This window comes from Rhinoderma darwinii, chromosome 3 (assembly GCF_050947455.1).
Source record: "Rhinoderma darwinii isolate aRhiDar2 chromosome 3, aRhiDar2.hap1, whole genome shotgun sequence".
NCBI classification, from domain to species: Eukaryota; Metazoa; Chordata; class Amphibia; order Anura; family Rhinodermatidae; genus Rhinoderma; species Rhinoderma darwinii.
This window is the reverse complement of record NC_134689.1, coordinates 77,128,529-77,154,932: the sequence shown is the minus strand read 5'-3', so window position 1 is coordinate 77,154,932 and position 26,404 is coordinate 77,128,529. Positions and strand designations below refer to the sequence as shown.

The following is a 26,404-nucleotide window of genomic DNA, read 5'->3' as shown; positions in this document are numbered from 1 at the left end:
TTAACATGACGGTTTTTTCTTCCATATCTGAAAGGCTTGGCTTTTCTATAAGTCAGGATGGCCGAGCGGTCTAAGGCGCTGCGTTAAGGTCACAGCCTCCCCTGGAGGCGTGGGTTCAAATCCCACTTCTGACAATACAACTTTTCTTAAACACTCTGCAATGTCATTCCGACAGCGCTAGTGAAAAAACCCACTATGCCAAAACACACCCCAAAATGTTAGACTCTTCAGATGACTGGCTTGGCATCCAATCTTGAAAGTTTTCTTATTTGTGTAGGATAGGATGACCGAGCAGTCTCTCGTGAAGGCGTGGATTTAAATCCCACTTTTGAATACTCATATTTAAGTAAACTATGTAAGACAATACAGATTCCTCTGCTTACTTGAGTGAATGTTATAGAGAATGGAACTCCACTAAACTACTGCTGGGTACCTCCCAGGGTAGTTTTTCTGTATTTTCAGGTTAAAGCAAGAACAAGGGTTCTTCAGGACCTCTTTGTTACAGCACTGTTAATCATAAACCAATAACTACATGATGGAAATGGACAAGAAACAGTTCTAATCTTTCTATTTTAAATTCCCAAAAACTGGACCCTTAACATGACGGTTTTTTCTTCCATTTCTGAAAGGCTTGGCTTTTCTATAAGTCAGGATGGCCGAGCGGTCTAAGGCGCTGCGTTCAGGTCGCAGTCTCCCCTGGAGGCGTGGGTTCAAATCCCACTTCTGACAATACAACTTTTATTAAACACACTGCAATGTCATTCCGACAGCGCTAGTGAAAAAACCCACTATGCCAAAACACACCCCAAAATGTTAGACTCTTCAGATGACTGGCTTGGCATCCAATCTTGAAAGTTTTCTTATTTGTGTAGGATAGGATGACCGAGCAGTCTCTCGTGAAGGCGTGGATTTAAATCCCACTTTTGAATACTCATATTTAAGTAAACTATGTAAGACAATACCGATTCCTCTGCTTACTTGAGTGAATGTTATAGAGAATGGAACTCCACTAAACTACTGCTGGGTACCTCCCAGGGTAGTTTTTCTGTATTTTCAGGTTAAAGCAAGAACAAGGGTTCTTCAGGACCTCTTTTTTACAGCACTGTTAATCATAAACCAATAACTACATGATGGAAATGGACAAGAAACAGTACTAATCTTTCTATTTTCTATTTCATATTTAAGTAACTATGTAAGACAATACAGATTCCTCTGCTTACTTGAGTGAATGTTATAGAGAATGGAACTCCACTAAACTACTGCTGGGTACCTCCCAGGGTAGTTTTTCTGTATTTTCAGGTTAAAGCAAGAACAAGGGTTCTTCAGGACCTCTTTTTTACAGCATTAATCATAAACCAATAACTACATGATGGAAATGGACAAGAAACAGTACTAATCTTTCTATTTTCTATTTCATATTTAAGTAACTATGTAAGACAATACAGATTCCTCTGCTTACTTGAGTGAATGTTATAGAGAATGGAACTCCACTAAACTACTGCTGGGTACCTCCCAGGGTAGTTTTTCTGTATTTTCAGGTTAAAGCAAGAACAAGGGTTCTTCAGGACCTCTTTGTTACAGCACTGTTAATCATAAACCAATAACTACATGATGGAAATGGACAAGAAACAGTTCTAATCTTTCTATTTTAAATTCCCAAAAACTGGACCCTTAACATGACGGTTTTTTCTTCCATATCTGAAAGGCTTGGCTTTTCTATAAGTCAGGATGGCCGAGCGGTCTAAGGCGCTGCGTTAAGGTCACAGCCTCCCCTGGAGGCGTGGGTTCAAATCCCACTTCTGACAATACAACTTTTCTTAAACACTCTGCAATGTCATTCCGACAGCGCTAGTGAAAAAACCCACTATGCCAAAACACACCCCAAAATGTTAGACTCTTCAGATGACTGGCTTGGCATCCAATCTTGAAAGTTTTCTTATTTGTGTAGGATAGGATGACCGAGCAGTCTCTCGTGAAGGCGTGGATTTAAATCCCACTTTTGAATACTCATATTTAAGTAAACTATGTAAGACAATACAGATTCCTCTGCTTACTTGAGTGAATGTTATAGAGAATGGAACTCCACTAAACTACTGCTGGGTACCTCCCAGGGTAGTTTTTCTGTATTTTCAGGTTAAAGCAAGAACAAGGGTTCTTCAGGACCTCTTTGTTACAGCACTGTTAATCATAAACCAATAACTACATGATGGAAATGGACAAGAAACAGTTCTAATCTTTCTATTTTAAATTCCCAAAAACTGGACCCTTAACATGACGGTTTTTTCTTCCATTTCTGAAAGGCTTGGCTTTTCTATAAGTCAGGATGGCCGAGCGGTCTAAGGCGCTGCGTTCAGGTCGCAGTCTCCCCTGGAGGCGTGGGTTCAAATCCCACTTCTGACAATACAACTTTTCTTAAACACACTGCAATGTCATTCCGACAGCGCTAGTGAAAAAACCCACTATGCCAAAACACACCCCAAAATGTTAGACTCTTCAGATGACTGGCTTGGCATCCAATCTTGAAAGTTTTCTTATTTGTGTAGGATAGGATGACCGAGCAGTCTCTCGTGAAGGCGTGGATTTAAATCCCACTTTTGAATACTCATATTTAAGTAAACTATGTAAGACAATACAGATTCCTCTGCTTACTTGAGTGAATGTTATAGAGAATGGAACTCCACTAAACTACTGCTGGGTACCTCCCAGGGTAGTTTTTCTGTATTTTCAGGTTAAAGCAAGAACAAGGGTTCTTCAGGACCTCTTTGTTACAGCACTGTTAATCATAAACCAATAACTACATGATGGAAATGGACAAGAAACAGTTCTAATCTTTCTATTTTAAATTCCCAAAAACTGGACCCTTAACATGACGGTTTTTTCTTCCATTTCTGAAAGGCTTGGCTTTTCTATAAGTCAGGATGGCCGAGCGGTCTAAGGCGCTGCGTTAAGGTCGCAGTCTCCCCTGGAGGCGTGGGTTCAAATCCCACTTCTGACAATACAACTTTTCTTAAACACACTGCAATGTCATTCCGACAGCGCTAGTGAAAAAACCCACTATGCCAAAACACGCCCCAAAATGTTAGACTCTTCAGATGACTGGCTTGGCGTCCAATCTTGAAAGTTTTCTTATTTGTGTAGGATAGGATGACCGAGCAGTCTCTCGTGAAGGCGTGGATTTAAATCCCACTTTTGAATACTCATATTTAAGTAAACTATGTAAGACAATACCGATTCCTCTGCTTACTTGAGTGAATGTTATAGAGAATGGAACTCCACTAAACTACTGCTGGGTACCTCCCAGGGTAGTTTTTCTGTATTTTCAGGTTAAAGCAAGAACAAGGGTTCTTCAGGACCTCTTTGTTACAGCACTGTTAATCATAAACCAATAACTACATGATGGAAATGGACAAGAAACAGTTCTAATCTTTCTATTTTAAATTCCCAAAAACTGGACCCTTAACATGACGGTTTTTTCTTCCATTTCTGAAAGGCTTGGCTTTTCTATAAGTCAGGATGGCCGAGCGGTCTAAGGCGCTGCGTTCAGGTCGCAGTCTCCCCTGGAGGCGTGGGTTCAAATCCCACTTCTGACAATACAACTTTTCTTAAACACACTGCAATGTCATTCCGACAGCGCTAGTGAAAAAACCCACTATGCCAAAACACGCCCCAAAATGTTAGACTCTTCAGATGACTGGCTTGGCATCCAATCTTGAAAGTTTTCTTATTTGTGTAGGATAGGATGACCGAGCAGTCTCTCGTGAAGGCGTGGATTTAAATCCCACTTTTGAATACTCATATTTAAGTAAACTATGTAAGACAATACCGATTCCTCTGCTTACTTGAGTGAATGTTATAGAGAATGGAACTCCACTAAACTACTGCTGGGTACCTCCCAGGGTAGTTTTTCTGTATTTTCAGGTTAAAGCAAGAACAAGGGTTCTTCAGGACCTCTTTGTTACAGCACTGTTAATCATAAACCAATAACTACATGATGGAAATGGACAAGAAACAGTTCTAATCTTTCTATTTTAAATTCCCAAAAACTGGACCCTTAACATGACGGTTTTTTCTTCCATTTCTGAAAGGCTTGGCTTTTCTATAAGTCAGGATGGCCGAGCGGTCTAAGGCGCTGCGTTCAGGTCGCAGTCTTCCCTGGAGGCGTGGGTTCAAATCCCACTTCTGACAATACAACTTTTCTTAAACACACTGCAATGTCATTCCGACAGCGCTAGTGAAAAAACCCACTATGCCAAAACACACCCCAAAATGTTAGACTCTTCAGATGACTGGCTTGGCATCCAATCTTGAAAGTTTTCTTATTTGTGTAGGATAGGATGACCGAGCAGTCTCTCGTGAAGGCGTGGATTTAAATCCCACTTTTGAATACTCATATTTAAGTAAACTATGTAAGACAATACCGATTCCTCTGCTTACTTGAGTGAATGTTATAGAGAATGGAACTCCACTAAACTACTGCTGGGTACCTCCCAGGGTAGTTTTTCTGTATTTTCAGGTTAAAGCAAGAACAAGGGTTCTTCAGGACCTCTTTGTTACAGCACTGTTAATCATAAACCAATAACTACATGATGGAAATGGACAAGAAACAGTTCTAATCTTTCTATTTTAAATTCCCAAAAACTGGACCCTTAACATGACGGTTTTTTCTTCCATTTCTGAAAGGCTTGGCTTTTCTATAAGTCAGGATGGCCGAGCGGTCTAAGGCGCTGCGTTCAGGTCGCAGTCTTCCCTGGAGGCGTGGGTTCAAATCCCACTTCTGACAATACAACTTTTCTTAAACACACTGCAATGTCATTCCGACAGCGCTAGTGAAAAAACCCACTATGCCAAAACACACCCCAAAATGTTAGACTCTTCAGATGACTGGCTTGGCATCCAATCTTGAAAGTTTTCTTATTTGTGTAGGATAGGATGACCGAGCAGTCTCTCGTGAAGGCGTGGATTTAAATCCCACTTTTGAATACTCATATTTAAGTAAACTATGTAAGACAATACAGATTCCTCTGCTTACTTGAGTGAATGTTATAGAGAATGGAACTCCACTAAACTACTGCTGGGTACCTCCCAGGGTAGTTTTTCTGTATTTTCAGGTTAAAGCAAGAACAAGGGTTCTTCAGGACCTCTTTGTTACAGCACTGTTAATCATAAACCAATAACTACATGATGGAAATGGACAAGAAACAGTTCTAATCTTTCTATTTTAAATTCCCAAAAACTGGACCCTTAACATGACGGTTTTTTCTTCCATTTCTGAAAGGCTTAGCTTTTCTATAAGTCAGGATGGCCGAGCGGTCTAAGGCGCTGCGTTCAGGTCGCAGTCTCCCCTGGAGGCGTGGGTTCAAATCCCACTTCTGACAATACAACTTTTCTTAAACACACTGCAATGTCATTCCGACAGCGCTAGTGAAAAAACCCACTATGCCAAAACACACCCCAAAATGTTAGACTCTTCAGATGACTGGCTTGGCATCCAATCTTGAAAGTTTTCTTATTTGTGTAGGATAGGATGACCGAGCAGTCTCTCGTGAAGGCGTGGATTTAAATCCCACTTTTGAATACTCATATTTAAGTAAACTATGTAAGACAATACCGATTCCTCTGCTTACTTGAGTGAATGTTATAGAGAATGGAACTCCACTAAACTACTGCTGGGTACCTCCCAGGGTAGTTTTTCTGTATTTTCAGGTTAAAGCAAGAACAAGGGTTCTTCAGGACCTCTTTTTTACAGCACTGTTAATCATAAACCAATAACTACATGATGGAAATGGACAAGAAACAGTACTAATCTTTCTATTTTCTATTTCATATTTAAGTAACTATGTAAGACAATACAGATTCCTCTGCTTACTTGAGTGAATGTTATAGAGAATGGAACTCCACTAAACTACTGCTGGGTACCTCCCAGGGTAGTTTTTCTGTATTTTCAGGTTAAAGCAAGAACAAGGGTTCTTCAGGACCTCTTTGTTACACCACTGTTAATCATAAACCAATAACTACATGATGGAAATGGACAAGAAACAGTTCTAATCTTTCTATTTTAAATTCCCAAAAACTGGACCCTTAACATGACGGTTTTTTCTTCCATATCTGAAAGGCTTGGATTTTCTATAAGTCAGGATGGCCGAGCGGTCTAAGGCGCTGCGTTCAGGTCGCAGTCTCCCCTCGAGGCGTGGGTTCAAATCCCACTTCTGACAATACAACTTTTATTAAACACACTGCAATGTCATTCCGACAGCGCTAGTGAAAAAACCCACTATGCCAAAACACACCCCAAAATGTTAGACTCTTCAGATGACTGGCTTGGCATCCAATCTTGAAAGTTTTCTTATTTGTGTAGGATAGGATGACCGAGCAGTCTCTCGTGAAGGCGTGGATTTAAATCCCACTTTTGAATACTCATATTTAAGTAAACTATGTAAGACAATACCGATTCCTCTGCTTACTTGAGTGAATGTTATAGAGAATGGAACTCCACTAAACTACTGCTGGGTACCTCCCAGGGTAGTTTTTCTGTATTTTCAGGTTAAAGCAAGAACAAGGGTTCTTCAGGACCTCTTTTTTACAGCACTGTTAATCATAAACCAATAACTACATGATGGAAATGGACAAGAAACAGTACTAATCTTTCTATTTTCTATTTCATATTTAAGTAACTATGTAAGACAATACAGATTCCTCTGCTTACTTGAGTGAATGTTATAGAGAATGGAACTCCACTAAACTACTGCTGGGTACCTCCCAGGGTAGTTTTTCTGTATTTTCAGGTTAAAGCAAGAACAAGGGTTCTTCAGGACCTCTTTTTTACAGCATTAATCATAAACCAATAACTACATGATGGAAATGGACAAGAAACAGTACTAATCTTTCTATTTTCTATTTCATATTTAAGTAACTATGTAAGACAATACAGATTCCTCTGCTTACTTGAGTGAATGTTATAGAGAATGGAACTCCACTAAACTACTGCTGGGTACCTCCCAGGGTAGTTTTTCTGTATTTTCAGGTTAAAGCAAGAACAAGGGTTCTTCAGGACCTCTTTGTTACAGCACTGTTAATCATAAACCAATAACTACATGATGGAAATGGACAAGAAACAGTTCTAATCTTTCTATTTTAAATTCCCAAAAACTGGACCCTTAACATGACGGTTTTTTCTTCCATATCTGAAAGGCTTGGCTTTTCTATAAGTCAGGATGGCCGAGCGGTTTAAGGCGCTGCGTTAAGGTCACAGCCTCCCCTGGAGGCGTGGGTTCAAATCCCACTTCTGACAATACAACTTTTCTTAAACACTCTGCAATGTCATTCCGACAGCGCTAGTGAAAAAACCCACTATGCCAAAACACACCCCAAAATGTTAGACTCTTCAGATGACTGGCTTGGCATCCAATCTTGAAAGTTTTCTTATTTGTGTAGGATAGGATGACCGAGCAGTCTCTCGTGAAGGCGTGGATTTAAATCCCACTTTTGAATACTCATATTTAAGTAAACTATGTAAGACAATACAGATTCCTCTGCTTACTTGAGTGAATGTTATAGAGAATGGAACTCCACTAAACTACTGCTGGGTACCTCCCAGGGTAGTTTTTCTGTATTTTCAGGTTAAAGCAAGAACAAGGGTTCTTCAGGACCTCTTTGTTACAGCACTGTTAATCATAAACCAATAACTACATGATGGAAATGGACAAGAAACAGTTCTAATCTTTCTATTTTAAATTCCCAAAAACTGGACCCTTAACATGACGGTTTTTTCTTCCATTTCTGAAAGGCTTAGCTTTTCTATAAGTCAGGATGGCCGAGCGGTCTAAGGCGCTGCGTTCAGGTCGCAGTCTCCCCTGGAGGCGTGGGTTCAAATCCCACTTCTGACAATACAACTTTTCTTAAACACACTGCAATGTCATTCCGACAGCGCTAGTGAAAAAACCCACTATGCCAAAACACACCCCAAAATGTTAGACTCTTCAGATGACTGGCTTGGCATCCAATCTTGAAAGTTTTCTTATTTGTGTAGGATAGGATGACCGAGCAGTCTCTCGTGAAGGCGTGGATTTAAATCCCACTTTTGAATACTCATATTTAAGTAAACTATGTAAGACAATACCGATTCCTCTGCTTACTTGAGTGAATGTTATAGAGAATGGAACTCCACTAAACTACTGCTGGGTACCTCCCAGGGTAGTTTTTCTGTATTTTCAGGTTAAAGCAAGAACAAGGGTTCTTCAGGACCTCTTTTTTACAGCACTGTTAATCATAAACCAATAACTACATGATGGAAATGGACAAGAAACAGTACTAATCTTTCTATTTTCTATTTCATATTTAAGTAACTATGTAAGACAATACAGATTCCTCTGCTTACTTGAGTGAATGTTATAGAGAATGGAACTCCACTAAACTACTGCTGGGTACCTCCCAGGGTAGTTTTTCTGTATTTTCAGGTTAAAGCAAGAACAAGGGTTCTTCAGGACCTCTTTTTTACAGCATTAATCATAAACCAATAACTACATGATGGAAATGGACAAGAAACAGTACTAATCTTTCTATTTTCTATTTCATATTTAAGTAACTATGTAAGACAATACAGATTCCTCTGCTTACTTGAGTGAATGTTATAGAGAATGGAACTCCACTAAACTACTGCTGGGTACCTCCCAGGGTAGTTTTTCTGTATTTTCAGGTTAAAGCAAGAACAAGGGTTCTTCAGGACCTCTTTGTTACAGCACTGTTAATCATAAACCAATAACTACATGATGGAAATGGACAAGAAACAGTTCTAATCTTTCTATTTTAAATTCCCAAAAACGGGACCCTTAACATGACGGTTTTTTCTTCCATATCTGAAAGGCTTGGCTTTTCTATAAGTCAGGATGGCCGAGCGGTTTAAGGCGCTGCGTTAAGGTCACAGCCTCCCCTGGAGGCGTGGGTTCAAATCCCACTTCTGACAATACAACTTTTCTTAAACACTCTGCAATGTCATTCCGACAGCGCTAGTGAAAAAACCCACTATGCCAAAACACACCCCAAAATGTTAGACTCTTCAGATGACTGGCTTGGCATCCAATCTTGAAAGTTTTCTTATTTGTGTAGGATAGGATGACCGAGCAGTCTCTCGTGAAGGCGTGGATTTAAATCCCACTTTTGAATACTCATATTTAAGTAAACTATGTAAGACAATACAGATTCCTCTGCTTACTTGAGTGAATGTTATAGAGAATGGAACTCCACTAAACTACTGCTGGGTACCTCCCAGGGTAGTTTTTCTGTATTTTCAGGTTAAAGCAAGAACAAGGGTTCTTCAGGACCTCTTTGTTACAGCACTGTTAATCATAAACCAATAACTACATGATGGAAATGGACAAGAAACAGTTCTAATCTTTCTATTTTAAATTCCCAAAAACTGGACCCTTAACATGACGGTTTTTTCTTCCATTTCTGAAAGGCTTGGCTTTTCTATAAGTCAGGATGGCCGAGCGGTCTAAGGCGCTGCGTTCAGGTCGCAGTCTCCCCTGGAGGCGTGGGTTCAAATCCCACTTCTGACAATACAACTTTTCTTAAACACACTGCAATGTCATTCCGACAGCGCTAGTGAAAAAACCCACTATGCCAAAACACACCCCAAAATCTTAGACTCTTCAGATGACTGGCTTGGCATCCAATCTTGAAAGTTTTCTTATTTGTGTAGGATAGGATGACCGAGCAGTCTCTCGTGAAGGCGTGGATTTAAATCCCACTTTTGAATACTCATATTTAAGTAAACTATGTAAGACAATACAGATTCCTCTGCTTACTTGAGTGAATGTTATAGAGAATGGAACTCCACTAAACTACTGCTGGGTACCTCCCAGGGTAGTTTTTCTGTATTTTCAGGTTAAAGCAAGAACAAGGGTTCTTCAGGACCTCTTTTTTACAGCACTGTTAATCATAAACCAATAACTACATGATGGAAATGGACAAGAAACAGTACTAATCTTTCTATTTTCTATTTCATATTTAAGTAACTATGTAAGACAATACAGATTCCTCTGCTTACTTGAGTGAATGTTATAGAGAATGGAACTCCACTAAACTACTGCTGGGTACCTCCCAGGGTAGTTTTTCTGTATTTTCAGGTTAAAGCAAGAACAAGGGTTCTTCAGGACCTCTTTTTTACAGCATTAATCATAAACCAATAACTACATGATGGAAATGGACAAGAAACAGTACTAATCTTTCTATTTTCTATTTCATATTTAAGTAACTATGTAAGACAATACAGATTCCTCTGCTTACTTGAGTGAATGTTATAGAGAATGGAACTCCACTAAACTACTGCTGGGTACCTCCCAGGGTAGTTTTTCTGTATTTTCAGGTTAAAGCAAGAACAAGGGTTCTTCAGGACCTCTTTGTTACAGCACTGTTAATCATAAACCAATAACTACATGATGGAAATGGACAAGAAACAGTTCTAATCTTTCTATTTTAAATTCCCAAAAACTGGACCCTTAACATGACGGTTTTTTCTTCCATTTCTGAAAGGCTTGGCTTTTCTATAAGTCAGGATGGCCGAGCGGTCTAAGGCGCTGCGTTCAGGTCGCAGTCTCCCCTGGAGGCGTGGGTTCAAATCCCACTTCTGACAATACAACTTTTCTTAAACACACTGCAATGTCATTCCGACAGCGCTAGTGAAAAAACCCACTATGCCAAAACACACCCCAAAATGTTAGACTCTTCAGATGACTGGCTTGGCATCCAATCTTGAAAGTTTTCTTATTTGTGTAGGATAGGATGACCGAGCAGTCTCTCGTGAAGGCGTGGATTTAAATCCCACTTTTGAATACTCATATTTAAGTAAACTATGTAAGACAATACAGATTCCTCTGCTTACTTGAGTGAATGTTATAGAGAATGGAACTCCACTAAACTACTGCTGGGTACCTCCCAGGGTAGTTTTTCTGTATTTTCAGGTTAAAGCAAGAACAAGGGTTCTTCAGGACCTCTTTGTTACAGCACTGTTAATCATAAACCAATAACTACATGATGGAAATGGACAAGAAACAGTTCTAATCTTTCTATTTTAAATTCCCAAAAACTGGACCCTTAACATGACGGTTTTTTCTTCCATTTCTGAAAGGCTTGGCTTTTCTATAAGTCAGGATGGCCGAGCGGTCTAAGGCGCTGCGTTAAGGTCGCAGTCTCCCCTGGAGGCGTGGGTTCAAATCCCACTTCTGACAATACAACTTTTCTTAAACACACTGCAATGTCATTCCGACAGCGCTAGTGAAAAAACCCACTATGCCAAAACACGCCCCAAAATGTTAGACTCTTCAGATGACTGGCTTGGCGTCCAATCTTGAAAGTTTTCTTATTTGTGTAGGATAGGATGACCGAGCAGTCTCTCGTGAAGGCGTGGATTTAAATCCCACTTTTGAATACTCATATTTAAGTAAACTATGTAAGACAATACCGATTCCTCTGCTTACTTGAGTGAATGTTATAGAGAATGGAACTCCACTAAACTACTGCTGGGTACCTCCCAGGGTAGTTTTTCTGTATTTTCAGGTTAAAGCAAGAACAAGGGTTCTTCAGGACCTCTTTGTTACAGCACTGTTAATCATAAACCAATAACTACATGATGGAAATGGACAAGAAACAGTTCTAATCTTTCTATTTTAAATTCCCAAAAACTGGACCCTTAACATGACGGTTTTTTCTTCCATTTCTGAAAGGCTTGGCTTTTCTATAAGTCAGGATGGCCGAGCGGTCTAAGGCGCTGCGTTCAGGTCGCGGTCTCCCCTGGAGCCGTGGGTTCAAATCCCACTTCTGACAATACAACTTTTCTTAAACACACTGCAATGTCATTCCGACAGCGCTAGTGAAAAAACCCACTATGCCAAAACACGCCCCAAAATGTTAGACTCTTCAGATGACTGGCTTGGCATCCAATCTTGAAAGTTTTCTTATTTGTGTAGGATAGGATGACCGAGCAGTCTCTCGTGAAGGCGTGGATTTAAATCCCACTTTTGAATACTCATATTTAAGTAAACTATGTAAGACAATACCGATTCCTCTGCTTACTTGAGTGAATGTTATAGAGAATGGAACTCCACTAAACTACTGCTGGGTACCTCCCAGGGTAGTTTTTCTGTATTTTCAGGTTAAAGCAAGAACAAGGGTTCTTCAGGACCTCTTTGTTACAGCACTGTTAATCATAAACCAATAACTACATGATGGAAATGGACAAGAAACAGTTCTAATCTTTCTATTTTAAATTCCCAAAAACTGGACCCTTAACATGACGGTTTTTTCTTCCATTTCTGAAAGGCTTGGCTTTTCTATAAGTCAGGATGGCCGAGCGGTCTAAGGCGCTGCGTTCAGGTCGCAGTCTCCCCTGGAGGCGTGGGTTCAAATCCCACTTCTGACAATACAACTTTTATTAAACACACTGCAATGTCATTCCGACAGCGCTAGTGAAAAAACCCACTATGCCAAAACACACCCCAAAATGTTAGACTCTTCAGATGACTGGCTTGGCATCCAATCTTGAAAGTTTTCTTATTTGTGTAGGATAGGATGACCGAGCAGTCTCTCGTGAAGGCGTGGATTTAAATCCCACTTTTGAATACTCATATTTAAGTAAACTATGTAAGACAATACAGATTCCTCTGCTTACTTGAGTGAATGTTATAGAGAATGGAACTCCACTAAACTACTGCTGGGTACCTCCCAGGGTAGTTTTTCTGTATTTTCAGGTTAAAGCAAGAACAAGGGTTCTTCAGGACCTCTTTGTTACAGCACTGTTAATCATAAACCAATAACTACATGATGGAAATGGACAAGAAACAGTTCTAATCTTTCTATTTTAAATTCCCAAAAACTGGACCCTTAACATGACGGTTTTTTCTTCCATTTCTGAAAGGCTTAGCTTTTCTATAAGTCAGGATGGCCGAGCGGTCTAAGGCGCTGCGTTAAGGTCGCAGTCTCCCCTGGAGGCGTGGGTTCAAATCCCACTTCTGACAATACAACTTTTCTTAAACACACTGCAATGTCATTCCGACAGCGCTAGTGAAAAAACCCACTATGCCAAAACACGCCCCAAAATGTTAGACTCTTCAGATGACTGGCTTGGCGTCCAATCTTGAAAGTTTTCTTATTTGTGTAGGATAGGATGACCGAGCAGTCTCTCGTGAAGGCGTGGATTTAAATCCCACTTTTGAATACTCATATTTAAGTAAACTATGTAAGACAATACCGATTCCTCTGCTTACTTGAGTGAATGTTATAGAGAATGGAACTCCACTAAACTACTGCTGGGTACCTCCCAGGGTAGTTTTTCTGTATTTTCAGGTTAAAGCAAGAACAAGGGTTCTTCAGGACCTCTTTGTTACAGCACTGTTAATCATAAACCAATAACTACATGATGGAAATGGACAAGAAACAGTTCTAATCTTTCTATTTTAAATTCCCAAAAACTGGACCCTTAACATGACGGTTTTTTCTTCCATTTCTGAAAGGCTTGGCTTTTCTATAAGTCAGGATGGCCGAGCGGTCTAAGGCGCTGCGTTCAGGTCGCAGTCTCCCCTGGAGGCGTGGGTTCAAATCCCACTTCTGACAATACAACTTTTCTTAAACACACTGCAATGTCATTCCGACAGCGCTAGTGAAAAAACCCACTATGCCAAAACACGCCCCAAAATGTTAGACTCTTCAGATGACTGGCTTGGCGTCCAATCTTGAAAGTTTTCTTATTTGTGTAGGATAGGATGACCGAGCAGTCTCTCGTGAAGGCGTGGATTTAAATCCCACTTTTGAATACTCATATTTAAGTAAACTATGTAAGACAATACCGATTCCTCTGCTTACTTGAGTGAATGTTATAGAGAATGGAACTCCACTAAACTACTGCTGGGTACCTCCCAGGGTAGTTTTTCTGTATTTTCAGGTTAAAGCAAGAACAAGGGTTCTTCAGGACCTCTTTGTTACAGCACTGTTAATCATAAACCAATAACTACATGATGGAAATGGACAAGAAACAGTTCTAATCTTTCTATTTTAAATTCCCAAAAACTGGACCCTTAACATGACGGTTTTTTCTTCCATTTCTGAAAGGCTTGGCTTTTCTATAAGTCAGGATGGCCGAGCGGTCTAAGGCGCTGCGTTCAGGTCGCAGTCTCCCCTGGAGGCGTGGGTTCAAATCCCACTTCTGACAATACAACTTTTCTTAAACACACTGCAATGTCATTCCGACAGCGCTAGTGAAAAAACCCACTATGCCAAAACACGCCCCAAAATGTTAGACTCTTCAGATGACTGGCTTGGCATCCAATCTTGAAAGTTTTCTTATTTGTGTAGGATAGGATGACCGAGCAGTCTCTCGTGAAGGCGTGGATTTAAATCCCACTTTTGAATACTCATATTTAAGTAAACTATGTAAGACAATACCGATTCCTCTGCTTACTTGAGTGAATGTTATAGAGAATGGAACTCCACTAAACTACTGCTGGGTACCTCCCAGGGTAGTTTTTCTGTATTTTCAGGTTAAAGCAAGAACAAGGGTTCTTCAGTACCTCTTTGTTACAGCACTGTTAATCATAAACCAATAACTACATGATGGAAATAGACAAGAAACAGTTCTAATCTTTCTATTTTAAATTCCCAAGAACTGGACCCTTAACATGACGGTTTTTTCTTCCATATCTGAAAGGCTTGGCTTTTCTATAAGTCAGGATGGCCGAGCGGTCTAAGGCGCTGCGTTAAGGTCGCAGGCTCCCCTGGAGGCGTGGGTTCAAATCCCACTTCTGACAATACAACTTTTCTTAAACACACTGCAATGTCATTCCGACAGCGCTAGTGAAAAAACCCACTATGCCAAAACACGCCCCAAAATGTTAGACTCTTCAGATGACTGGCTTGGCATCCAATCTTGAAAGTTTTCTTATTTGTGTAGGATAGGATGACCGAGCAGTCTCTCGTGAAGGCGTGGATTTAAATCCCACTTTTGAATACTCATATTTAAGTAAACTATGTAAGACAATACCGATTCCTCTGCTTACTTGAGTGAATGTTATAGAGAATGGAACTCCACTAAACTACTGCTGGGTACCTCCCAGGGTAGTTTTTCTGTATTTTCAGGTTAAAGCAAGAACAAGGGTTCTTCAGGACCTCTTTTTTACAGCACTGTTAATCATAAACCAATAACTACATGATGGAAATGGACAAGAAACAGTACTAATCTTTCTATTTTCTATTTCATATTTAAGTAACTATGTAAGACAATACAGATTCCTCTGCTTACTTGAGTGAATGTTATAGAGAATGGAACTCCACTAAACTACTGCTGGGTACCTCCCAGGGTAGTTTTTCTGTATTTTCAGGTTAAAGCAAGAACAAGGGTTCTTCAGTACCTCTTTGTTACAGCACTGTTAATCATAAACCAATAACTACATGATGGAAATGGACAAGAAACAGTTCTAATCTTTCTATTTTAAATTCCCAAAAACTGGACCCTTAACATGACGGTTTTTTCTTCCATTTCTGAAAGGCTTGGCTTTTCTATAAGTCAGGATGGCCGAGTGGTCTAAGGCGCTGCGTTAAGGTCGCAGTCTCCCCTGGAGGCGTGGGTTCAAATCCCACTTCTGACAATACAACTTTTCTTAAACACACTGCAATGTCATTCCGACAGCGCTAGTGAAAAAACCCACTATGCCAAAACACGCCCCAAAATGTTAGACTCTTCAGATGACTGGCTTGGCATCCAATCTTGAAAGTTTTCTTATTTGTGTAGGATAGGATGACCGAGCAGTCTCTCGTGAAGGCGTGGATTTAAATCCCACTTTTGAATACTCATATTTAAGTAAACTATGTAAGACAATACCGATTCCTCTGCTTACTTGAGTGAATGTTATAGAGAATGGAACTCCACTAAACTACTGCTGGGTACCTCCCAGGGTAGTTTTTCTGTATTTTCAGGTTAAAGCAAGAACAAGGGTTCTTCAGGACCTCTTTTTTACAGCACTGTTAATCATAAACCAATAACTACATGATGGAAATGGACAAGAAACAGTACTAATCTTTCTATTTTCTATTTCATATTTAAGTAACTATGTAAGACAATACAGATTCCTCTGCTTACTTGAGTGAATGTTATAGAGAATGGAACTCCACTAAACTACTGCTGGGTACCTCCCAGGGTAGTTTTTCTGTATTTTCAGGTTAAAGCAAGAACAAGGGTTCTTCAGGACCTCTTTGTTACAGCACTGTTAATCATAAACCAATAACTACATGATGGAAATGGACAAGAAACAGTTCTAATCTTTCTATTTTAAATTCCCAAAAACTGGACCCTTAACATGACGGTTTTTTCTTCCATTTCTGAAAGGCTTAGCTTTTCTATAAGTCAGGATGGCCGAGCGGTCTAAGGCGCTGCGTTAAGGTCGCAGTCTCCCCTGGAGGCGTGGGTTCAAATCCCACTTCTGACAATACAACTTTTCTTAAACACACTGCAATGTCATTCCGACAGCGCTAGTGAAAAAACCCACTATGCCAAAACACGCCCCAAAATGTTAGACTCTTCAGATGACTGGCTTGGCGTCCAATCTTGAAAGTTTTCTTATTTGTGTAGGATAGGATGACCGAGCAGTCTCTCGTGAAGGCGTGGATTTAAATCCCACTTTTGAATACTCATATTTAAGTAAACTATGTAAGACAATACCGATTCCTCTGCTTACTTGAGTGAATGTTATAGAGAATGGAACTCCACTAAACTACTGCTGGGTACCTCCCAGGGTAGTTTTTCTGTATTTTCAGGTTAAAGCAAGAACAAGGGTTCTTCAGGACCTCTTTGTTACAGCACTGTTAATCATAAACCAATAACTACATGATGGAAATGGACAAGAAACAGTTCTAATCTTTCTATTTTAAATTCCCAAAAACTGGACCCTTAACATGACGGTTTTTTCTTCCATTTCTGAAAGGCTTGGCTTTTCTATAAGTCAGGATGGCCGAGCGGTCTAAGGCGCTGCGTTCAGGTCGCAGTCTCCCCTGGAGGCGTGGGTTCAAATCCCACTTCTGACAATACAACTTTTCTTAAACACACTGCAATGTCATTCCGACAGCGCTAGTGAAAAAACCCACTATGCCAAAACACGCCCCAAAATGTTAGACTCTTCAGATGACTGGCTTGGCGTCCAATCTTGAAAGTTTTCTTATTTGTGTAGGATAGGATGACCGAGCAGTCTCTCGTGAAGGCGTGGATTTAAATCCCACTTTTGAATACTCATATTTAAGTAAACTATGTAAGACAATACCGATTCCTCTGCTTACTTGAGTGAATGTTATAGAGAATGGAACTCCACTAAACTACTGCTGGGTACCTCCCAGGGTAGTTTTTCTGTATTTTCAGGTTAAAGCAAGAACAAGGGTTCTTCAGGACCTCTTTGTTACAGCACTGTTAATCATAAACCAATAACTACATGATGGAAATGGACAAGAAACAGTTCTAATCTTTCTATTTTAAATTCCCAAAAACTGGACCCTTAACATGACGGTTTTTTCTTCCATTTCTGAAAGGCTTGGCTTTTCTATAAGTCAGGATGGCCGAGCGGTCTAAGGCGCTGCGTTAAGGTCGCAGTCTCCCCTGGAGGCGTGGGTTCAAATCCCACTTCTGACAATACAACTTTTCTTAAACACACTGCAATGTCATTCCGACAGCGCTAGTGAAAAAACCCACTATGCCAAAACACGCCCCAAAATGTTAGACTCTTCAGATGACTGGCTTGGCATCCAATCTTGAAAGTTTTCTTATTTGTGTAGGATAGGATGACCGAGCAGTCTCTCGTGAAGGCGTGGATTTAAATCCCACTTTTGAATACTCATATTTAAGTAAACTATGTAAGACAATACCGATTCCTCTGCTTACTTGAGTGAATGTTATAGAGAATGGAACTCCACTAAACTACTGCTGGGTACCTCCCAGGGTAGTTTTTCTGTATTTTCAGGTTAAAGCAAGAACAAGGGTTCTTCAGGACCTCTTTGTTACAGCACTGTTAATCATAAACCAATAACTACATGATGGAAATGGACAAGAAACAGTTCTAATCTTTCTATTTTAAATTCCCAAAAACTGGACCCTTAACATGACGGTTTTTTCTTCCATTTCTGAAAGGCTTGGCTTTTCTATAAGTCAGGATGGCCGAGCGGTCTAAGGCGCTGCGTTAAGGTCGCAGTCTCCCCTGGAGGCGTGGGTTCAAATCCCACTTCTGACAATACAACTTTTCTTAAACACACTGCAATGTCATTCCGACAGCGCTAGTGAAAAAACCCACTATGCCAAAACACGCCCCAAAATGTTAGACTCTTCAGATGACTGGCTTGGCATCCAATCTTGAAAGTTTTCTTATTTGTGTAGGATAGGATGACCGAGCAGTCTCTCGTGAAGGCGTGGATTTAAATCCCACTTTTGAATACTCATATTTAAGTAAACTATGTAAGACAATACCGATTCCTCTGCTTACTTGAGTGAATGTTATAGAGAATGGAACTCCACTAAACTACTGCTGGGTACCTCCCAGGGTAGTTTTTCTGTATTTTCAGGTTAAAGCAAGAACAAGGGTTCTTCAGGACCTCTTTTTTACAGCACTGTTAATCATAAACCAATAACTACATGATGGAAATGGACAAGAAACAGTACTAATCTTTCTATTTTCTATTTCATATTTAACCCCTTAAGGACGCAGCCTAGTTTGGGCCTTAAGGCTCAGAGCCCATTTTTCAAATCTGACATATTTCACTTTATGTGGTAATAACGTCGGAATGCTTAAACCTATCCAAGCGATTCTGAGATTGTTTTCTCGTGACACTTTGGGCTTCATGTTCGTGGTAAAATTTGGTCGATATATTCAGTCTTTATTTGTGAAAAATTGCAAAATTTAGAGAAAATTTACAAAAAATAGCATTTTTCAGAATTTAAATGCATCTGCTTGAAAAACAGACGGTTATACCACCCAAAATAGTTACTAGTTCACATTTCCCATATGTCTACTTTTGATTGGCATCATTTTTTGAACATTCTTTTATTTTTCTTGGACGTTACAAGGCTTAGAACATAAACAGCAATTTCTCATATTCTTAAGAAAATTTCAAAAGCCTTTTTTTGAAGGTGCCAGTTCAGTTCTGAAGTGGATTTGAGGGGACTATGTGTTAGAAACCCCCATAAAACACCCCATTTTAAAAACTAGACCCCTCAAAGTATTCAAAACAGCATATAGAAAGTTTTTTAACCCTTCAGGCATTTCACAGGAATTAAAGCAAAGTGGAAATTAAATTTGCAAATTTCATTTTTTCTGCTGAATTTCAATTTTATTCAATTTTTTTTTAGTAACAGAGAAGGTTTTACCAGAGAAACACTACTAAATATGTATTGTCCAGATTCTGCAGTTTTTAGAAATGTCCCACATGTGGCCCTACTGCGCTCGTGGACTAAAACACAAGCCCTAGAAGCAAAGAAGCACCTAGTGCATTTTGAGGCCTCTTTTTTATTAGAATATATTTTAGGCAGCATGCCAGGTTTGAAGAGGCGTTGAGGTATCAAAACAATGGAAACCCACCAGAAGTGACCCCATTTTGGAAATTACACCCCTCAAGGAATTCATTTATGGTTTTTGTTATCATTTTGACCGCACAGTTTTTTCACAGCACCTATTTGAATTGGGCTGTGAAATGAAAAAAATGATATTTTTTCCAATAAAATGTCATTTTTGATCAAATTTTCTTATTTTCACAGGGAACAACATACCCCATTTTGTTGCCCAATTTGTCCTTAGTGCGGCAATACCCCATTTGTGGTGATAAACTGCCGTTTGGGCCCATGGGAGGGCTCAGAAGGAAAGGAGCGCTATGTGTTTGTTGGAGTCCAGATTTTGCTGGATTGGTTTTCGGGTGCCATGTCGCATTTGCAGAGCCCCAGAGGTATCAAAGCAATGGAAACCCACCAGAAGTGACCCCATTTTGGAAACTACACCCCTCAAGGAATTCATTTATGGTTTTTGTTATCATTTTGACCGCACAGGTTTTTCACAGCACCTATTTGAATTGGGCTGTGAAATGAAAAAAATTATATTTTTTCCAATAAGATGTCATTTTTTATCAAAATTTCTTATTTTCACAGGGAACAACATACCCCATTTTGTTGCCCAATTTGTCCTTAGTGCGGCAATACCCCATTTGTGGTGATAAACTGCCGTTTGGGCCCATGGGAGGGCTCAGACGGAAAGGAGCGCTATGTGTTTGTTGGAGTCCAGATTTTGCTGGATTGGTTTTCGGGTGCCATGTCGCATTTGCAGAGCCCCAGAGGTATCAAAGCAATGGAAACCCACCAGAAGTGACCCCATTTTCGAAACTACACCCCTCAAGGAATTCATTTATGGTTTTTGTTATCATTTTGACCGCACAGTTTTTTCACAGCACCTATTTGAATTGGGCTGTGAAATGAAAAAAATGATATTTTTTCCAATAAGATGTCATTTTTGATCAAAATTTCTTATTTTCACAAGGAACAACATACCCCATTTTGTTGCCCAATTTGTCCTTAGTGCGGCAATACCCCATTTGTGGTGATAAACTGCCCTTTGGGCCCATGGGAGGGCTCAGAAGGAAAGGACCACCATTTGGCCTACTGGAGCTTTTCTGGTGCTAAGTCATGTGTGCAGAAGCCCCTGAGGTACCAGTACAGTTGAAACCCCCGAGAAGTGACCCCATTTTAAAAACTACACCCCTTAAGACATTCATCTAGAGGTGTAGTGAGCATTTTGACCCCACAGGTACTGTGTAAAAGATAATGCGCAGCAGATGGTGCAGTGTGAGATTTGCAATTTTATATATGTATATGCCATTTCAGTGTCCAATATAGTGTGCCCAGCATGCGCCACCGGAGATATACACCCCTTAAATTGTAATGTGGGTTCTCCTGGGTACGACAATACCCTACATGTGGCTGTTATCAGCTGCCTGGGCATACGGCAGGGCTCAGAAGGGAAAGATGAGGGGGGTAAGCTGTGCGGAGTGCATCAGGGTAAATTGAAAATCAAGGGATGTATGATACATTTTAAAACAATCTTTTATACAGAGCCCTGGTTTTTCGGGACACGTGTCACATTGGTATATTGTGTTCTTCCTTATCCCCCTCTTATAGCAGACTCTGCACCTCTTTTGACTCTTTCCCTTTCCACCGGTTTGGGGACCTTCTCCTGGAAAGTGTTGCCCTGGTACGATGCGCCCCCCCTTCCTGGTCCCTAAAGATTAGATCTTGAAATTCCAGGAAAGTTCCCCTCTGGCCTGCACATCGACGTAGCACATACGCATTGTACAAAGCCATCTGTATGATGTGCCCGGCCAGCTTCTTATACCTCACCGCATGGCGCTGTAGGGCTTCAGGACTTGATTTGACAAGTCCATCCCTCCCATGTACCTATTGTAGTCCAGGATGCAGTCTGGTTTGGGGGTGGCCTTTCCTTCATATATCCTAAATCTGTAGGTATACCCTGATGCACTCTCACAGCTTATACATCTTTACGCCATACCTTGCCCTCTTACCTGGCAGGTACTGGCGGAATTGAACCCTCCCTTTAAAATGTACCAGGGACTCATCAATAGAAAAACACTTCTCGGGGGTGTATGCTTGGGAAAACCGGGCACTGGAACGGTCTAATAGGGGTCTCCGTTTATACAAACGGTCAAAACTGGGGTCATCTCGGAGTGGGCACGGCTCATTATCAGTATAATGTAAGAAGCGAAGTATTGCCTCATTTATTTATTTTTTTAGGTTCCAGTTCATTTCTGAAGTTGCTTTGAGGGGCCCATATATTAGAAACCCCTATCAAACACCCCATTTTAGAAACTAGACCCCTCAAAGTATTCACAACAGCATTTAGAAAGTTTATGAACCCTTTAGGTGTTTCACAGAAATTTAGAGCAAAGTAGAGGTGACATTTACTCTTTTTATACCATTTTTTTTATAACACAAAAGGATTTATCAGAGAAACACAAATTAATACGTATTGTCCAGATTCTGCAGTTTAGAGAAATATCCCACATGTGGCCCTCGGGCGGTAATGGACTGAAGCACCGGCCTCCGAAGCAAAGGAGCACCTAGAGGAATTTGAGCCCTCGTTTTTATTAGGCACCATGTCCGGTTTGAAGAGGTCTTGTGGTGCCAAAACATTGGAAACCCCCCAAAAGTGACCCCAATTTGGAAACTAGACCCCTTGAGGAATCCATTGTAGTTTTCATGGGGTGCATGCGGCTTTTTGATCAGTTTTTATTCCATTTTTAGGTGGCGTGGTGCCTAAAAAACAGCAATTGTACTATTGTTTTTGTATACTTTTTTTTTTACAGCGTTCACCGTGCGCTATAAATGATATATTAACTTTATTCTGCGGGGCGATACGATCACGGCGATACCAGATGTTTATAGTTTTTTTTTATGTCTTATGGCGTTTGCACAATAAAGTACGTTTTGTAAACAATCATTCACTTTTTGTGTTACCTTATTCTAAGAGCCATAACGTTTTTATTTTTCAATCAATAAAGCCGTGCGAGGACTTATTTTTTGCGTAACGAACTGTAGTTTCGATCAGTACCATTTTTAGGTACATGCGACTTTTTGATCTCTTTTTATTCCATTTTTTGGGAGGTGAAGTGACCAAACAATTGTGATTGTGGTACGGTTTATTAATATTTTTTTTTACGGCGTTCACCGTGCGGGATAAATAACAAAATATTTTTGTAGTTCAGGCCGTTACGGACGCGGCGATACCAATTATGTATAGTTTATTTGTTTGTTTATATATTTTTATTAATAATAAAGGACTGATAAGGGAAAAAGTGGGACTTTTACTTTTATTACTTTTAAAACTTTTATTTTCTTATTTTTACACTTCTTTTTTACTTTATTACTTTGTCCCACTAGGGGACATGAGGGCAGGAGGCCCTGATCGCTATTCTAATACACTGCACTACATGCGTAGTGCAGTGTATTAGAACTGTCAGCTACTCACTGACAGCAAGCATAGTGGGTCCTGACGTTGTCAGGACCCACTAGGCTTCCGTCTATGGCATAGCCGGACGCCATTGTTTGGTGTCCGGTTGCCATAGTCACCATCGCCGGCCGCTATCGCGTAGCAGGCCGGCGATGGCAGCTTAACCCCTAAAAAGCCGCGATCTCTATAGAACGCGGCTTTTAAGGGGTTAATCAGCGGGGACACAGCGATCGGTCCCCGCTGTAGGAGCTGTGACAGCTGCTGAACAAGACAGCAGCGTCACAGCTCCTGTATGTGTCGGGAGGACGGCCGAAACGGCCGTTACTCCCGTGACGTACTATTACGGCATGGAGCGCGAACGATACAGCTGCCATGACGTAATAGTACGTCAAGGAGCGGGAAGGGGTTAAGTAACTATGTAAGACAATACAGATTCCTCTGCTTACTTGAGTGAATGTTATAGAGAATGGAACTCCACTAAACTACTGCTGGGTACCTCCCAGGGTAGTTTTTCTGTATTTTCAGGTTAAAGCAAGAACAAGGGTTCTTCAGTACCTCTTTGTTACAGCACTGTTAATCATAAACCAATAACTACATGATGGAAATAGACAAGAAACAGTTCTAATCTTTCTATTTTAAATTCCCAAGAACTGGACCCTTAACATGACGGTTTTTTCTTCCATATCTGAAAGGCTTGGCTTTTCTATAAGTCAGGATGGCCGAGCGGTCTAAGGCGCTGCGTTAAGGTCGCAGTCTCCCCTGGAGGCGTGGGTTCAAATCCCACTTCTGACAATACAACTTTTCTTAAACACACTGCAATGTCATTCCGACAGCGCTAGTGAAAAAACCCACTATGCCAAAACACGCCCCAAAATGTTAGACTCTTCAGATGACTGGCTTGGCATCCAATCTTGAAAGTTTTCTTATTTGTGTAGGATAGGATGACCGAGCAGTCTCTCGTGAAGGCGTGGATTTAAATCCCACTTTTGAATACTCATATTTAAGTAAACTATGTAAGACAATACCGATTCCTCTGCTTACTTGAGTGAATGTTATAGAGAATGGAACTCCACTAAACTACTGCTGGGTACCTCCCAGGGTAGTTTTTCTGTATTTTCAGGTTAAAGCAAGAACAAGGGTTCTTCAGGACCTCTTTTTTACAGCACTGTTAATCATAAACCAATAACTACATGATGGAAATGGACAAGAAACAGTACTAATCTTTCTATTTTAAATTCCTAAAAACTGGACCCTTAACATTACGGTTTTTTCTTCCATTTCTGAAAGGCTTGGCTTTTCTATAAGTCAGGATGGCCGAGCGGTCTAAGGCGCTGCGTTCAGGTCGCAGTCTCCCCTGGAGGCGTGGGTTCAAATCCCACTTCTGACAATACAACTTTTCTTAAACACACTGCAATGTCATTCCGACAGCGCTAGTGAAAAAACCCACTATGCCAAAACACGCCCCAAAATGTTAGACTCTTCAGATGACTGGCTTGGCATCCAATCTTGAAAGTTTTCTTATTTGTGTAGGATAGGATGACCGAGCAGTCTCTCGTGAAGGCGTGGATTTAAATCCCACTTTTGAATACTCATATTTAAGTAAACTATGTAAGACAATACCGATTCCTCTGCTTACTTGAGTGAATGTTATAGAGAATGGAACTCCACTAAACTACTGCTGGGTACCTCCCAGGGTAGTTTTTCTGTATTTTCAGGTTAAAGCAAGAACAAGGGTTCTTCAGGACCTCTTTTTTACAGCACTGTTAATCATAAACCAATAACTACATGATGGAAATGGACAAGAAACAGTACTAATCTTTCTATTTTCTATTTCATATTTAAGTAACTATGTAAGACAATACAGATTCCTCTGCTTACTTGAGTGAATGTTATAGAGAATGGAACTCCACTAAACTACTGCTGGGTACCTCCCAGGGTAGTTTTTCTGTATTTTCAGGTTAAAGCAAGAACAAGGGTTCTTCAGGACCTCTTTGTTACAGCACTGTTAATCATAAACCAATAACTACATGATGGAAATGGACAAGAAACAGTTCTAATCTTTCTATTTTAAATTCCCAAAAACTGGACCCTTAACATGACAGTTTTTTCTTCCATTTCTGAAAGGCTTGGCTTTTCTATAAGTCAGGATGGCCGAGTGGTCTAAGGCGCTGCGTTAAGGTCGCAGTCTCCCCTGGAGGCGTGGGTTCAAATCCCACTTCTGACAATACAACTTTTCTTAAACACACTGCAATGTCATTCCGACAGCGCTAGTGAAAAAACCCACTATGCCAAAACACGCCCCAAAATGTTAGACTCTTCAGATGACTGGCTTGGCATCCAATCTTGAAAGTTTTCTTATTTGTGTAGGATAGGATGACCGAGCAGTCTCTCGTGAAGGCGTGGATTTAAATCCCACTTTTGAATACTCATATTTAAGTAAACTATGTAAGACAATACCGATTCCTCTGCTTACTTGAGTGAATGTTATAGAGAATGGAACTCCACTAAACTACTGCTGGGTACCTCCCAGGGTAGTTTTTCTGTATTTTCAGGTTAAAGCAAGAACAAGGGTTCTTCAGGACCTCTTTTTTACAGCACTGTTAATCATAAACCAATAACTACATGATGGAAATGGACAAGAAACAGTACTAATCTTTCTATTTTCTATTTCATATTTAAGTAACTATGTAAGACAATACAGATTCCTCTGCTTACTTGAGTGAATGTTATAGAGAATGGAACTCCACTAAACTACTGCTGGGTACCTCCCAGGGTAGTTTTTCTGTATTTTCAGGTTAAAGCAAGAACAAGGGTTCTTCAGGACCTCTTTGTTACAGCACTGTTAATCATAAACCAATAACTACATGATGGAAATGGACAAGAAACAGTTCTAATCTTTCTATTTTAAATTCCCAAAAACTGGACCCTTAACATGACGGTTTTTTCTTCCATTTCTGAAAGGCTTGGCTTTTCTATAAGTCAGGATGGCCGAGCGGTCTAAGGCGCTGCGTTAAGGTCGCAGTCTCCCCTGGAGGCGTGGGTTCAAATCCCACTTCTGACAATACAACTTTTCTTAAACACACTGCAATGTCATTCCGACAGCGCTAGTGAAAAAACCCACTATGCCAAAACACGCCCCAAAATGTTAGACTCTTCAGATGACTGGCTTGGCATCCAATCTTGAAAGTTTTCTTATTTGTGTAGGATAGGATGACCGAGCAGTCTCTCGTGAAGGCGTGGATTTAAATCCCACTTTTGAATACTCATATTTAAGTAAACTATGTAAGACAATACCGATTCCTCTGCTTACTTGAGTGAATGTTATAGAGAATGGAACTCCACTAAACTACTGCTGGGTACCTCCCAGGGTAGTTTTTCTG

At 40.4% G+C, this 26,404-nt stretch overlaps 25 non-coding genes across 25 annotated transcripts; all 25 read left to right on the top strand.

The window, feature by feature from the left end:
• Positions 1-646: 646 nt before the first annotated feature.
• On the top strand, positions 647-729 carry TRNAL-CAG (transfer RNA leucine (anticodon CAG)). The gene has a single exon. It is a non-coding gene; the product is annotated as a tRNA-Leu (tRNA).
• A 1,588-nt stretch (positions 730-2,317) lies between these two features.
• Positions 2,318-2,400, top strand: TRNAL-CAG (transfer RNA leucine (anticodon CAG)). The gene has a single exon. It is a non-coding gene; the product is annotated as a tRNA-Leu (tRNA).
• A 512-nt stretch (positions 2,401-2,912) lies between these two features.
• On the top strand, positions 2,913-2,995 carry TRNAL-AAG (transfer RNA leucine (anticodon AAG)). Its single transcript has one exon. It is a non-coding gene; the product is annotated as a tRNA-Leu (tRNA).
• A 512-nt stretch (positions 2,996-3,507) lies between these two features.
• Positions 3,508-3,590, top strand: TRNAL-CAG (transfer RNA leucine (anticodon CAG)). The gene has a single exon. It is a non-coding gene; the product is annotated as a tRNA-Leu (tRNA).
• A 512-nt stretch (positions 3,591-4,102) lies between these two features.
• On the top strand, positions 4,103-4,185 carry TRNAL-CAG (transfer RNA leucine (anticodon CAG)). Its single transcript has one exon. It is a non-coding gene; the product is annotated as a tRNA-Leu (tRNA).
• A 512-nt stretch (positions 4,186-4,697) lies between these two features.
• TRNAL-CAG (transfer RNA leucine (anticodon CAG)) lies at positions 4,698-4,780 on the top strand. The gene has a single exon. It is a non-coding gene; the product is annotated as a tRNA-Leu (tRNA).
• A 512-nt stretch (positions 4,781-5,292) lies between these two features.
• On the top strand, positions 5,293-5,375 carry TRNAL-CAG (transfer RNA leucine (anticodon CAG)). Its single transcript has one exon. It is a non-coding gene; the product is annotated as a tRNA-Leu (tRNA).
• Positions 5,376-7,800: 2,425 nt separating this feature from the next.
• On the top strand, positions 7,801-7,883 carry TRNAL-CAG (transfer RNA leucine (anticodon CAG)). The gene has a single exon. It is a non-coding gene; the product is annotated as a tRNA-Leu (tRNA).
• A 1,588-nt stretch (positions 7,884-9,471) lies between these two features.
• TRNAL-CAG (transfer RNA leucine (anticodon CAG)) lies at positions 9,472-9,554 on the top strand. The gene has a single exon. It is a non-coding gene; the product is annotated as a tRNA-Leu (tRNA).
• A 993-nt stretch (positions 9,555-10,547) lies between these two features.
• TRNAL-CAG (transfer RNA leucine (anticodon CAG)) lies at positions 10,548-10,630 on the top strand. The gene has a single exon. It is a non-coding gene; the product is annotated as a tRNA-Leu (tRNA).
• Positions 10,631-11,142: 512 nt separating this feature from the next.
• On the top strand, positions 11,143-11,225 carry TRNAL-AAG (transfer RNA leucine (anticodon AAG)). Its single transcript has one exon. It is a non-coding gene; the product is annotated as a tRNA-Leu (tRNA).
• A 1,107-nt stretch (positions 11,226-12,332) lies between these two features.
• TRNAL-CAG (transfer RNA leucine (anticodon CAG)) lies at positions 12,333-12,415 on the top strand. The gene has a single exon. It is a non-coding gene; the product is annotated as a tRNA-Leu (tRNA).
• Positions 12,416-12,927: 512 nt separating this feature from the next.
• On the top strand, positions 12,928-13,010 carry TRNAL-AAG (transfer RNA leucine (anticodon AAG)). The gene has a single exon. It is a non-coding gene; the product is annotated as a tRNA-Leu (tRNA).
• Positions 13,011-13,522: 512 nt separating this feature from the next.
• Positions 13,523-13,605, top strand: TRNAL-CAG (transfer RNA leucine (anticodon CAG)). The gene has a single exon. It is a non-coding gene; the product is annotated as a tRNA-Leu (tRNA).
• A 512-nt stretch (positions 13,606-14,117) lies between these two features.
• Positions 14,118-14,200, top strand: TRNAL-CAG (transfer RNA leucine (anticodon CAG)). Its single transcript has one exon. It is a non-coding gene; the product is annotated as a tRNA-Leu (tRNA).
• A 512-nt stretch (positions 14,201-14,712) lies between these two features.
• On the top strand, positions 14,713-14,795 carry TRNAL-AAG (transfer RNA leucine (anticodon AAG)). The gene has a single exon. It is a non-coding gene; the product is annotated as a tRNA-Leu (tRNA).
• Positions 14,796-15,549: 754 nt separating this feature from the next.
• On the top strand, positions 15,550-15,632 carry TRNAL-AAG (transfer RNA leucine (anticodon AAG)). The gene has a single exon. It is a non-coding gene; the product is annotated as a tRNA-Leu (tRNA).
• Positions 15,633-16,386: 754 nt separating this feature from the next.
• TRNAL-AAG (transfer RNA leucine (anticodon AAG)) lies at positions 16,387-16,469 on the top strand. The gene has a single exon. It is a non-coding gene; the product is annotated as a tRNA-Leu (tRNA).
• Positions 16,470-16,981: 512 nt separating this feature from the next.
• On the top strand, positions 16,982-17,064 carry TRNAL-CAG (transfer RNA leucine (anticodon CAG)). Its single transcript has one exon. It is a non-coding gene; the product is annotated as a tRNA-Leu (tRNA).
• Positions 17,065-17,576: 512 nt separating this feature from the next.
• On the top strand, positions 17,577-17,659 carry TRNAL-AAG (transfer RNA leucine (anticodon AAG)). Its single transcript has one exon. It is a non-coding gene; the product is annotated as a tRNA-Leu (tRNA).
• A 512-nt stretch (positions 17,660-18,171) lies between these two features.
• TRNAL-AAG (transfer RNA leucine (anticodon AAG)) lies at positions 18,172-18,254 on the top strand. The gene has a single exon. It is a non-coding gene; the product is annotated as a tRNA-Leu (tRNA).
• A 5,479-nt stretch (positions 18,255-23,733) lies between these two features.
• TRNAL-AAG (transfer RNA leucine (anticodon AAG)) lies at positions 23,734-23,816 on the top strand. Its single transcript has one exon. It is a non-coding gene; the product is annotated as a tRNA-Leu (tRNA).
• A 512-nt stretch (positions 23,817-24,328) lies between these two features.
• TRNAL-CAG (transfer RNA leucine (anticodon CAG)) lies at positions 24,329-24,411 on the top strand. Its single transcript has one exon. It is a non-coding gene; the product is annotated as a tRNA-Leu (tRNA).
• Positions 24,412-25,165: 754 nt separating this feature from the next.
• Positions 25,166-25,248, top strand: TRNAL-AAG (transfer RNA leucine (anticodon AAG)). Its single transcript has one exon. It is a non-coding gene; the product is annotated as a tRNA-Leu (tRNA).
• A 754-nt stretch (positions 25,249-26,002) lies between these two features.
• Positions 26,003-26,085, top strand: TRNAL-AAG (transfer RNA leucine (anticodon AAG)). The gene has a single exon. It is a non-coding gene; the product is annotated as a tRNA-Leu (tRNA).
• The last annotated feature ends 319 nt before the right edge of the window (positions 26,086-26,404 follow it).